The sequence below is a fragment of the Talpa occidentalis genome, unplaced genomic scaffold (genome assembly GCF_014898055.3).
Source record: "Talpa occidentalis isolate TD23 unplaced genomic scaffold, MPIMG_talOcc4v2.1 talOcc4.3, whole genome shotgun sequence".
Taxonomy (NCBI): Eukaryota; Metazoa; Chordata; class Mammalia; order Eulipotyphla; family Talpidae; genus Talpa; species Talpa occidentalis.
In genome coordinates, this window is record NW_023603184.1 from 55,800,507 (window position 1) to 55,811,911 (window position 11,405).

At 43.9% G+C, this 11,405-nt stretch overlaps 1 pseudogene; it reads right to left on the reverse strand.

Annotated features, from left to right (window-relative positions):
* Positions 1 to 10,428: 10,428 nt before the first annotated feature.
* LOC119255081 (translationally-controlled tumor protein-like) lies at positions 10,429 to 10,984 on the reverse strand (annotated as a pseudogene).
* Positions 10,985 to 11,405: the final 421 nt, after the last annotated feature.

The window sequence follows — 11,405 nt, forward strand, 5'->3', positions numbered from 1 at the left end:
TCTAAGAAATTATTGCCTAATCTAATGTAAGCAATGCTTACTTCTATGCCTTCATCTGAAAAGTTTTATGGTTTTAGCTTGTACCCTTAGGTCTGTGATCCATTTTTTAGTTAATTTTTGTATGTAGCATGAACCTATTTAGTTGTTCTACTGTAATTTGTTGAAAATAATGTTTTTTCCTTGTTGAATGGTCTTGCACCCTTGGAAAAATCAATTGACTCTAACTGTAAGATTTTATTTTTGGACTCTCAATTCTATTCCATTGATCTACATATTCATCCTATTCTAATACCACACTGTCCTTTATTGTAGCTCTGTAGTAAGTTTTGAAATTAGGAAACATGGGTTGTCCAATTTTGTTTCTCTTCAAGATTGTTTTGTCTATTCTGGGACCCTTCTATCTCTATATGTTTTAGGATCAACTTATCAGTTTCTGCAAAAAAAAAAAAAAAAAAAAAAAAGGTGGAGGTTTGAGAGAGTGGCCTGAATCTATAGATCGGTTTGGAGAATATTGGCACCTCAACAATCTTAAGTTTTGCAATCCATGAACATGAGATATCTTTCTATTTATTTTTATCTCCATTTCTTGCCCAATTGCTATGGACAGTAATTCCAGTGCAGTAAAAAATAAAATTGACAAGAGAAGCTATTTTGGTTTTATTCCTGATCTTAGGGAAAAAGCACTATGTTTCATCATTATATTGACTATGAGTTTCTTGCAGATGCTTTTTACCAGATTGAGGAAGTTACCTTTTATTCCTTGTTTGTGGAGTGTTTTCTTTTTTATCACAGATATATTCATTTTGTCAAATGTTTTTTCTGCATTTATTGAGGTAATCTTTTGGTTTTGTCCTTTATTCTATTAATATGGTATATTCACTGATTTTTATGTTTGCCTTCTAATTTTTATGCTTTTCTGTTTGGCTTGTATTTAATTTTATATATTTTTTTTAATTTTCAAGAGAAAACCTTAGATTATTGATATAAAATCTTTCAGAAAATAATAATGTATCTATAAATTTCCCTCTGAGCACTTGATTTATCTGCATTACATAAGTTTTAGATATGCTTAGTTTCTATTTTCATTCATCTAAGTAATTCCAACTCTACTTGTCATTGGTTGTTAAGAGTATGTTGCTTAATTTCTATATTTTTATGATTGTTTCTAATTTTCTCTAATTATTAATCTATAATTAAATTCCATTGTGGTTGGAGTACATTTTCAGTAAAACTTCAGTTTTTTAAATTTGTTGAGGTTTGTTGTATTGTCTAAATTATGGTCTGCCTTGGAGAATGTTCCAAATGCATCTGAAAATAAATGTGTGCTCTGGTCTTGGGTGCAATGTTTCAAAAATGTGTTACTTCTGGCTGGCTAGTAGTATTGTTCAAGTCTTCTATTTTTTCACTGAGTTTTGTCTATTGTTTTATTCATTGTTCAAAGTGAGGTATTGAAGTCTCCAAGATTTATTTCTGCCTTACCTATTTCTATCTTTATTCTGTTATTATGGGGCTCAAATGGGTGTTGGGACATGATTTCCTCTGGTGATTTACAACTTTGTCTTGACCGTAATTTTCTCTTGTATAGGTCTTCAAGTTTAGTCAGGGTTAGAGATTAGGGCATTTCCGGAATATGCACAAAGCTCTGTATATGTTTATGTTTCTAGATTCCCAGGACTATGCTTAAGCTTTCATAGTCCTCATGGACATTTTTTTTCCTAGGTGATCCTTTTAAGTTTTTTTGTCAGATTCTTATTTGCCCATAAAGTTATCACTGATGTAGTTCAAGAATTCTCCACACAGCTCTCCATAGTTGTTGGACCAGTTTGCACTCCCACCGCAGTGCAGGAGAGTTCCTTTTTCTCCACAACCTCGCCAACATTTGTTGTTGCTAGTTTTTTTTAATATGTGCCATCCTCACTGGTGTGAGATGGTATCTCATTGTAGCTTTGATTTGCATTTCCCTGATTACAAGTGATGTTGAACATTTTTTCATATGCCTGTTGGCCATTTGCATTTCTTCTTCAGAGAAGTTTCTTTTTAGCTCTTCTGCCCACTTTTTGACAGGATTATTTTCTTTGTTTTTGTTGAGTCTCATCAGCTCTTTGTAGATTTTTGTGATTAGTCCTTTATCGTTAGTGTTGTGTACAAAAAATTTCTCCCAGTCAGTGGGGTTTCTCTTTGTTTTGGTTATTGTCTCTTTTGCTGTGCAGATTTCTTGAACTACTAAACATAGAGCTTCCATATGATCCAGCTATTCCACTCCTAGGTATTTACCCAAATGACACAGAAACAGTAATTCCAAAGGGCACCTGCACCCCTGTGTTTATAGCAGCACTATTTACAATAGCTAAGCTATGGAAGCAATCCAAATGCCCAAAAATAGATGACTGGATCAAGAAGATGTGGTACATATACACCATGGAATATTACTCAGCATTCAAAAAAGATAAACACATGCAGTTTGCAGCAACATGGATGGAGCTAGAAGGGATCATGCTCAGCGAAATAAGTCAGAAAGAAAAAGAAAAATACCGGATGGTCTCACTCATAGCAGGAATTTAGAAAACCTAAATAAGAGACCAGGAAAAAGACTAATCAATGCAATGTAAACAGCAAAATCAACAAGCAACTATACATCAGAGACACACTGCAGCAGGGTTGGGGGGGGCGGGGAGAGAGGGACAGGGAGAGAAAGGACTAGAGTCAAAATAAGGGGGGGGGTGCAATTGTATGGGGAATATAACCAAAATGAAAATGCATACAATGTGCAAAGATGAAAAAATATGTAAGAATTATATAAAATAAAATATTTAAATTAAAAGAAGTTATCACTGATGTAGCAATAATATAAAATATTTACCACTAATGGCTTACAACTGCTGTCTTGGAAATGGGGCTCTTAGAACAGAGTGAGCTCTGAGTCAGATTAAGTATATTATGTGACATAGCTGATGAATGGTTTCTCCAGGAAACTGACAGCCATGTTGTGGTCACAATTCTCTAGAGAGGGTTTTCTGAGGTGCCTCAAACTTTTTCTGCCCCCAATTGGTTGCTGCTATAATAGCTTGCATAGTTATGTTTGCAAGTCTTCTGGTTTTCAAGATGACTATAGAGGTAGAGAAAGGGAAATGGGAGTAGAACCGATTAAAACAGCACAAAGCTTACTGTTCTTACCAAATCTTAGCCATTTTTCTTGAGTAAACAGTCTCTGGATTATTGTAAACCTTTGGTTAACTCCAGAGTTCTGGAAAAGTAAATTGTTCCAGGGTTCTTATTGCTCTTACAAAGGAGAGAGTATTTGGAGATCCTTCTCTGTAGTTCTGGAAGTTCTCTGTATCAACAATATTTAGGTAAATATTTGTTTTGTATCAAAATTTAGAGAATATAATTTAGCTAAATCTTCCAGGCCTCTGGAATTAAGAATCAATGCCTGCTCCAAGAGCTGGATGATTGGCTGTCTAAATTTTGGTGTCTTAACTATTCAGGTTGAAATCAACAGAAAATTGTGAGGATCTGAATATCCAACTCCATTGTAGGTAAGTATTAACTTAATGTTAATAATTTGAAACTCTGGATTTTCAGGTTTACTGTTAAAGGTAGGATAAGAATGAATAGTACTGTACTAAACAAGAAGGAAAACAATTAGAAGATGGAGAAGTTGGGAAGTAGAGAAGGAAACACAGGAAAAAGAAACCATACATCTGTATTCAATTCTGGAAATTATTTATGGAGGTGAGTTACAAAAAGATCAGGTGATACAAAGTATAGAAAGAAGTCGTGAAACCACTGTGATCTGTATAAGTAACAGGACTTACTTTATCGATGTTGTGGTTAGTCTTAATAGGAAGTCCAGGACTATAGTCAAGAATCTGTAGGGACTCTGGAGAAGGAGGCTATTCTGAATAAGTCTCACTGATAATGATTCTCTTCCTGCAGAAAGTTTTAGGAGAAATTATTATGGCATGATGATCTGACTGTGTGATATGAAAGTGACTGACAAAGAATACATATTCATGTGGCAGAAAGAAAGCCTTCACCATATTTAAGTGGTTTTTTTTTATTCATTTATTGAGCAGGTACTAGCCAAGTTAGATGAGAATTCAGAGCAGGCAGAGAGACACTAAAGAAGGTTCACAAACACCTTGATCTTTGAAGCTACAGTGTGGTCACAGTTCACAAAGGGTTCACTAGGGAAGCATGGGGCAGGACACTGGTTCTGGGGCAGTGGCCATGCTACAGGAGATTTGCATAGAGACCTGAAGCCAAGGAGGAGTTACTGAAATGGAGCTAGTGTGAGTGGGAAGAGCACACTCAGTGTGATTGATGGTGAGCACACTGAGACAGGGAAACAGTGAGTGCCTGGACTATTTGAGGCATGCAGATGCCACAGGGGCAAGCAGACATGGTTCGTTCCCAGCATCTGTTGATGGATAAATCCCAGGTCCTTATCCTCAGCTAAATATTCTCCTCCCAAGTTACACCAGACATCTTCAAAGGCCTGCTGGACATTTCTGCTTGAGTGCCCCACTGAACTCTGTGGAATGTCAACTCAAGTCACCCCCACTCCTCTGAACCTCTACATTCAGCCTCTCCCTCAGGAGAAAAGGCCAGCATCACAGCTTGGACTGCTGACCAAGTTTGACAAAGTTTGACAAAGTTCTTGGAAGTCATACCACGAAGACACAAGATTCTATGCCAAAGAGTTACTCAGAGTCATGAGCAGAGGAGTCGTGTCCACTTATGGATGATCATTCTGGAGTCAGTGAAAAGGAGAGATGGGAGGTGGGGTAGGTGAGAATAAGGATATCTGAGAGGATGTCACTGATACAGTTTTAGTGACTAGTGACACAGTTCTGAGCCAGGCAGTGGTGGTGGGGGGTGACAGTGAGTGGGCTGAGGGTTTGGTGTTGAAGAACAGTCCATAGGACTGTGAATTTGTATCTGTAGAAGCAAAGAAAATGGTACAGCTAGACATTCAGTTTGGATGTCTAGGTGGGTCTGGTACCAAGTACAAAAACCTTTCAATCCATTTTTTCAACTCTTCTCCAGTGTCTACATGTGAAAAACCCCATGCTTATCTCTGCTGATATTATAACACCCCAGGAAATAGTGTTTTGAAGACAAGCATACTAGTGTTGACCACTGAGGCCATAGCTGAGTGCCATGGTTGAGGAGAGCACTGGGACTTAGGAGCCACAGAGCTCAGAGAAAAGGAGACATGTAATGAGTTGCGTTTGTGCAAAGACTGGAACAGCAAAGGGAACTGTGAGTGAGACCCACAGCAATGGTCAGCAGGTGGTCAGCAGGCCAAGCTGTGATGCTGGCCTTTTCTCCTGAGGAAGAGGCTGAATGTAGAGGTTCAGAGGAGAGGGGGTGTCTTGAGTTGACATTCCACAGAGTTCAGTGGGGCACTCAAGCAGAAATGTCCAGCAGGCCTTTGAAGATGTTTGGTGTAACTTGGGAGGAGAATATTTAGCTGAGGATAAGGACCTGGGATTTATCCATCAACAGATGCTGGGAACCAAGGAGACGGAGACAGGGGGTGAGGTTGTCCAGGGTGTACAGTGAGAGGGGAGCAAGGCCAAGGCTTATCCCAACAGAATTCATGAAAATCAACCCTGAGTTTTTCTGTCTTGCTGATGTGGTGAAACATGTGGGACTTCTACCTCTGCTCTCCTTTCTGCCTCTAAAACCCTTCTTCCACATACTTTTCCCACCCTCAGCCTTTGATACCTAACCCTTTAATACCGGCCTGGAAACTCACCCTGAACCTCGACTAGCAGGAGGAAAAGGGGCTCCTGTGCCAGGGCTCCCTTGGGCTCGCTGACTGCACCTCATGCTCATGTTCTCTGACTACTTTATGGCCATGAACTTTTTGTTGGATGGACCTGAATAGAACCGAGCCCAGGGTCTGCCTACAGGAGTGATGGACATTTGCTACCTAAAGCATTAGGAGAAACACATAGGCTGCCCAAAGCAACTTTTCCTTCTTCCATATTCCACTACAGAATTCATGTTAAGTGGGTTTTTATTTTTTTTTATTTTTATTTATTTTTTTTTAAATAGAGGCATGTTTTTTTATTTATTTGTTTGTTTGTTTTGTTTATACATGCACTGGGTACAGTCAGAAGCGCGGGAGGGTGAGAGAATTCACCAGAGCCAGAGCGGGGAGCAGAGCAGGCAGAAGGACCGAAGTACACTGCTGAGGGGAGCAGCGGGCGGCAGGAGAGGTCTGCGCGCCATGTGGGACCCTCCTCCGGTGGCCGGGGAGCAGCCGGGGAATCGAACCGGTGCCGCAGAGGCCATGGGCTGCTTCGCAACCCAGCGCTCAACCACTGCGCCACCGGGGAGGCCCAGTGGGTTTTTAAAAGGATGGGCAAAATTATATTTTAGGTACGCCCAGTAGGGGAGTGGCAAGGAATGTTTGTCTCTGATGCAGCTACCATTTTCATTACTTGTGTTAATGCTTGAACTAGCATTAGGACAAAATTTGCAGGGCTCAGTGCAAATTGACAAGCAGAGTCCCTTGCTTAGAAATTAAAAATTATTTCCAATGGGGACAGTTAGTGCTGTGATCCCAGAAATAAGTGAGCCTGTTGGGGATGCAGGAGGCTGTGCTCTTCTCCCTGTCAGAGCCTGTAAAATATGTCCTAGTGGATTGTGCTGATTTGTCCCATCTGGGTTCGGCTGAAGGCTGAACAGGGAGCACAGCTGCTACTTTGGGGAAGGTTGTGGCTCCAGCCAAGAGTATGGCAGATCAGACGCACTCAGAAAATGTTTGCTGAATGTTTTTGATGAGTGAATTAAAGACCTCAGAGAAAGAATAGGCAAGTTGTCCTTCTTATATACTGATTGAAATATCTATAAATTGCAATATTGGAATTACAGAGAGCAATCTGGCAATATTTATATTATACCCAGGGCCTAAAAGTGCTAAAAGTCCACCCATTCATCACAGTGCTGAGAGCTTAATTTAAAATGAGAAGAGTATTTTAAGAATATTCGTGTGTCTTGGGTGTTATTTGTAATAGTGAAAATAGGCAACAGACCCGATGTCCATTAATAGACTAAGAGCACAGGAAATGAGACGCCTTCATTTGATGGAACATTTTTCAACCTACGAGTATATTATACATGGTTACTATTAGCTTTGGATAAGATGGGAAAATGTTTATGTAATCTTTTCACAAAAAATGTGCAATATATTTGGAGAAAAAATAGCTGTATGTGAAAAATTAACATTATAAGGTTAAAAAATGAAATCTTAAAATATTTGTAAGAGAAAGTGCTGAAGAGGATTTGTTAAGAATAAACAGAACAAGTGACTTGGCACTGGGATTGTGGGTGCTGTCTTTCCTCTATTTTCTGAGGTTCTGTGGGTCTTCGTCTCACAAGTCTCTTCTGCTTCCACATTTGCCTGCCTCTGCCCATGCTCTGCTCACCTCCCTGAGCCTCTGAGCATGGACAGTGGGCCTAGGATGCCCCCACTCTGGGATCCCAGAGCATCTGTCCCACTGAGGGTGTGGCCTGACCTCCCTCCCCAGGTGCTGGACTCTGCCTAGCAGAATTGTCTCTAAACAACTGTATTGACTCCATTCCCTGGCCACTCATACCTGGGGTTTTCCCTGGGCTGGGCCAACTTTTGATTATTATCGCATTCCAAGTTTTCACAATTTTCTTTAAGTGAATTCCATCCAAACTGACCCCAGTCTGTCTGTGCCGATGGGCACAGATGCAGCTGGACTGCAGAGTGGAGATAAGGCCTTGAGAGAAACTGCTGATTTAAGGAGAAAATGGATGCATTCAGATGGCAAATGTTGAGTTTGGGATGGCTTTGAAACAGAAAAAATAAGTTTTGTCATCAGATTTTAATGACATAAATAGAATGCAGTCACAGAGTGACAGAGAAAGCACCCATTTGCCAGCTGTGTGACCCGAGGGAAGTTAATAAACTCTCTCAGACCCATTTCCTCATCTTTAAATAGTGGGATGAACTCAAAATATGGAGAAACTCTAAGTAACAGAGATAAGGAAGGGATGAGTCAGGAACCGGGGGGCTTCTGTCCCTCAGGCGGACCCCGGGGGTCTCCGGCTAACCTCTGGCGTGGGCACCTGGGAAGGGACATTTCTGTAACTTCTATTGCCAAGCTCAGAGTCTTTCCCTGCCCCAACTCTTCAGCAAGTACATTGCACGTATCAAGGCCTACCTCGTTCAGCTGTCTCAGTTCACGCCTGTTTCCCATGGAGTTAGTAACAGCACTTCTGCTCATTCTGCAAGTGTCCCGATTTGAAACGAGTATGGTCATCCCACCTATACCTGTGCTGGGCGGGGAATCAGGGGCCCTTCTGGAACACGTCCATGGTGAATCCAGCCACACTCGCTCCCACCTCTGTAGGGTGGGAGAGCTTCCTGCTCTGCGTGACAGCGTGCTGTCACCTGCCTCTGGGAACAGCCAGCCCCGTGAGCAGGAGCAAGGCCCCGTGAAAGTGGAGTGCCCCGCGGCTCCGGATGGGCAGGGCTGGGTGGGGACATGGTGGTTTGTGTGGTAGTCCCCATCGGCTGCGGCTGTAGAGGCAGGCCTGCCACGAAGAGGTCACGGGGGCTCAGGGGGCTGCCCAGGGCACCGCGGAGGCCTCCAGCCTGCACTGTTGGTGAGCCGTGGGCACAGTTTCTGTCAAGGAGGGAGAGAGCCGGGCCCTGAAAGGAGCGGGCTGTCCCAAGGGGCGCAAGCTGGAAGGAGAACGGTAAGTACTGCTTGGCTTCATTTATAGGTGGAATTCAGAGAAACCAAGAAAGGATCCGCGGAAGACAAGCTGTTAAAACCGACTCTTGAAAGCTGACGGTAGACTGAGGTATCCAAGCCCAGACAGGGAAGGGAGAGAACATGTGGCTTCCAGAACAAGTTTTGCAAATCCTGCCTCTGACCACGTATGTTGCTGTCCAGTTGAGGATCCTGGCAACACGCTCTGGCTAGAGGGGCAGCTCCTCACTCTTCATGTGGGGCACAAGCTCTTCATCTTGCACCCTGGCTTCTAGACCAGCGTCAGGGCCTGCTCAGAGGGGCTCCACAGCTGTTGCTCTGTGCCCCATGGATGAGAAGGCTGCCTCCTGGGGCTGTTTGTAGGCACCAGAAAATGCACCTCTCTGTCTGTAAACGCCTCCCTGCATGTTCCCGCCACTCATGGGTCTCTTCGACTCAGATTAATCCAGATGGCACCTTTGTGTCTGCTGACTGGCTCTCACCCCCCAAAAGCCTGTTCCTGTGCACTAATAATAGGAGCCCCTCTTTCCACAGAGAGGAGGAGACACCACCAGGCTTTTGCAATGACCCAGTATAGGGTAAGTAAAGTATCAGCCTTTTCTGCCCTCTCGCCATTAGGATTGATGATGGATCCCTGCGGTCCTGAATGCATGCCTGATGGCGGCACCTGGAGTGGGGTGTGGGCAAATGTAAGTGGGTACACCTGGGCTGAGACTGGGCTTATAAGGGTGGTGTCACGGGGATGCCAGCGGAACAGCAGAGTGAAAGGAGTAGAGAAGCAAAGGCTAAGAGAAAATGCCAGAGAGCCCAGGAAGAGGAAAGACTTGCCGGGGGCTGGGAGGCCTGCCAGCCTCCTGGCCCTCCTGCACCCCTGCCTCTCGTGTACCTGGTAAATGCGCAATAAAAGCCTGAAAAAGACACCGAGGGCTCCAGGACTCTCCTTTACCTCATCTGCTCTGATCATAGAGATCCTGCTCCGTCCCTTCCTGCCTCTACCCCCAGGTAGCTGCTGAGTCCACAGCCAGCAGGCAGCAGCAGCTTCTCTCCAAGCAGAGCAGGCAGGCCAGAGCTGGTCCCTCCACTCCTGTTGGGCCCTCCCACCTCCTCTACACCTGGCTTCAGGCATCCTGCCAGGCCTGCTGTGCATGCTGCTCCCCCTCCCCCTCCTAACTGATCCTCCCCCCTCCCCCTCCAAACTGTATTAATCTCTTTATTCTCGCCATAATGTTTTCCAGAGTTAACTACTTCCATTTGTAGGTGATAAAATGCTCAAGGAAGCCACTTCAAGTGCTGGCACTGTTAGAATTTGGCCTGGCCCTTTACCTCAACTCAGAACCACAACTTCTTACTTTCATGCTCCAGTCCCAGAGGTGGTGTGTAGAGATGACCTGAAGACAGTCTTGTGCTCGCTGGTAGTGGTCCGCAGCCAGGCTGGGCTTCCTCCACCACACTGCTACAACGTGGATTTAAATGGATGTAAAAGTGAGAGGCCTTTTCTTAAATGAGTTTAAATATATTTTATTTTAGACAACCTTCAAGACATGTTTTTTTTTTTTTTTTTCCTTAAAAAAATGCCTTACTCCAAACACATCAAGGCCACAACAGATGAAGGGCTCACGATGACTTCACCCCACTTACCTGTCTGGTGCGGTGTGGGTGCAGCCTGTCATGAGGACAGTGAGAGATCCAAAGTGATTGTCAAATCTTGACATTTTTCCATTTCTAAACCATCATTAAAGAAAATCACAGAGAGCCACACATCCTCACGGCCATCCAGCAGAGCAGCCACGCCATCTGGATTCATATTTTCACCAATAAAGAACTGGTGGGTTTTGAAGTTAGCACAGATGTGCCTGATTTGCTCTGTAATCCTGCCATAAAAGTTTTTCTCTTCCTGGTCTCTATACTTCAAGTTTGCTTTTAATTGATTTCAGGTAGCCTTTGATGTACTGCTGGTCGGCTTCTTTCGTGAGGCTGGTTTATTGCAAGAGACGGTTGATGACAACATCAGCACCAGTGATTACTGGGCTGTCAGCGCCTTTGCCCTTGAGAGTGGGGCGGGGGGCAGAGAGGAACATTTTCACCAGAGAGCCAGTCATCACTGTTACTTTCTGTCTTACTGACCATCTTCTCTTCCTCCCCCAGGCACAGTCCCTGTGCCATTCCTGCATCTTGTAGTTGTCGGAGGATTTCTCGTCATGGCTGATGAGGTGCAGGTAGATAATCACGATGGAGGCTGGAGGGAGATGATGGATGGGGCTCCAGCTGAGCAGCGGCCTGGAGCTCAGTGCACCTATGGTGCCGCCTGAGCGGTGCTGGTTGGAGAGGGAAGTGGAGAGCAGGTTCAAAACCCAAGTCCATCCATTTTATAAATCCAGTTAGGGCTTCATGCCCTCCTGGAAGCGCTGCCCCAATCACTGACACTCCGTTGTCTGAGCTCCTATCCAGTCTTGCCCACCTACTCTCACTTCCTCCTGGCACTAAAATTTTCTTTTTGCTTTCCTCTCCCTTTTTGTGTTCTTCCCTCCTCTTTTGCAAGCTGAGCACCTACTCTGTGCGAGACACTGAACTACAGGCAGAGAGGTACAGAGGTACCTCAGAGATGCTGCAGGTTTGGTTCCAAGCCACTACAACAAAGCTAAT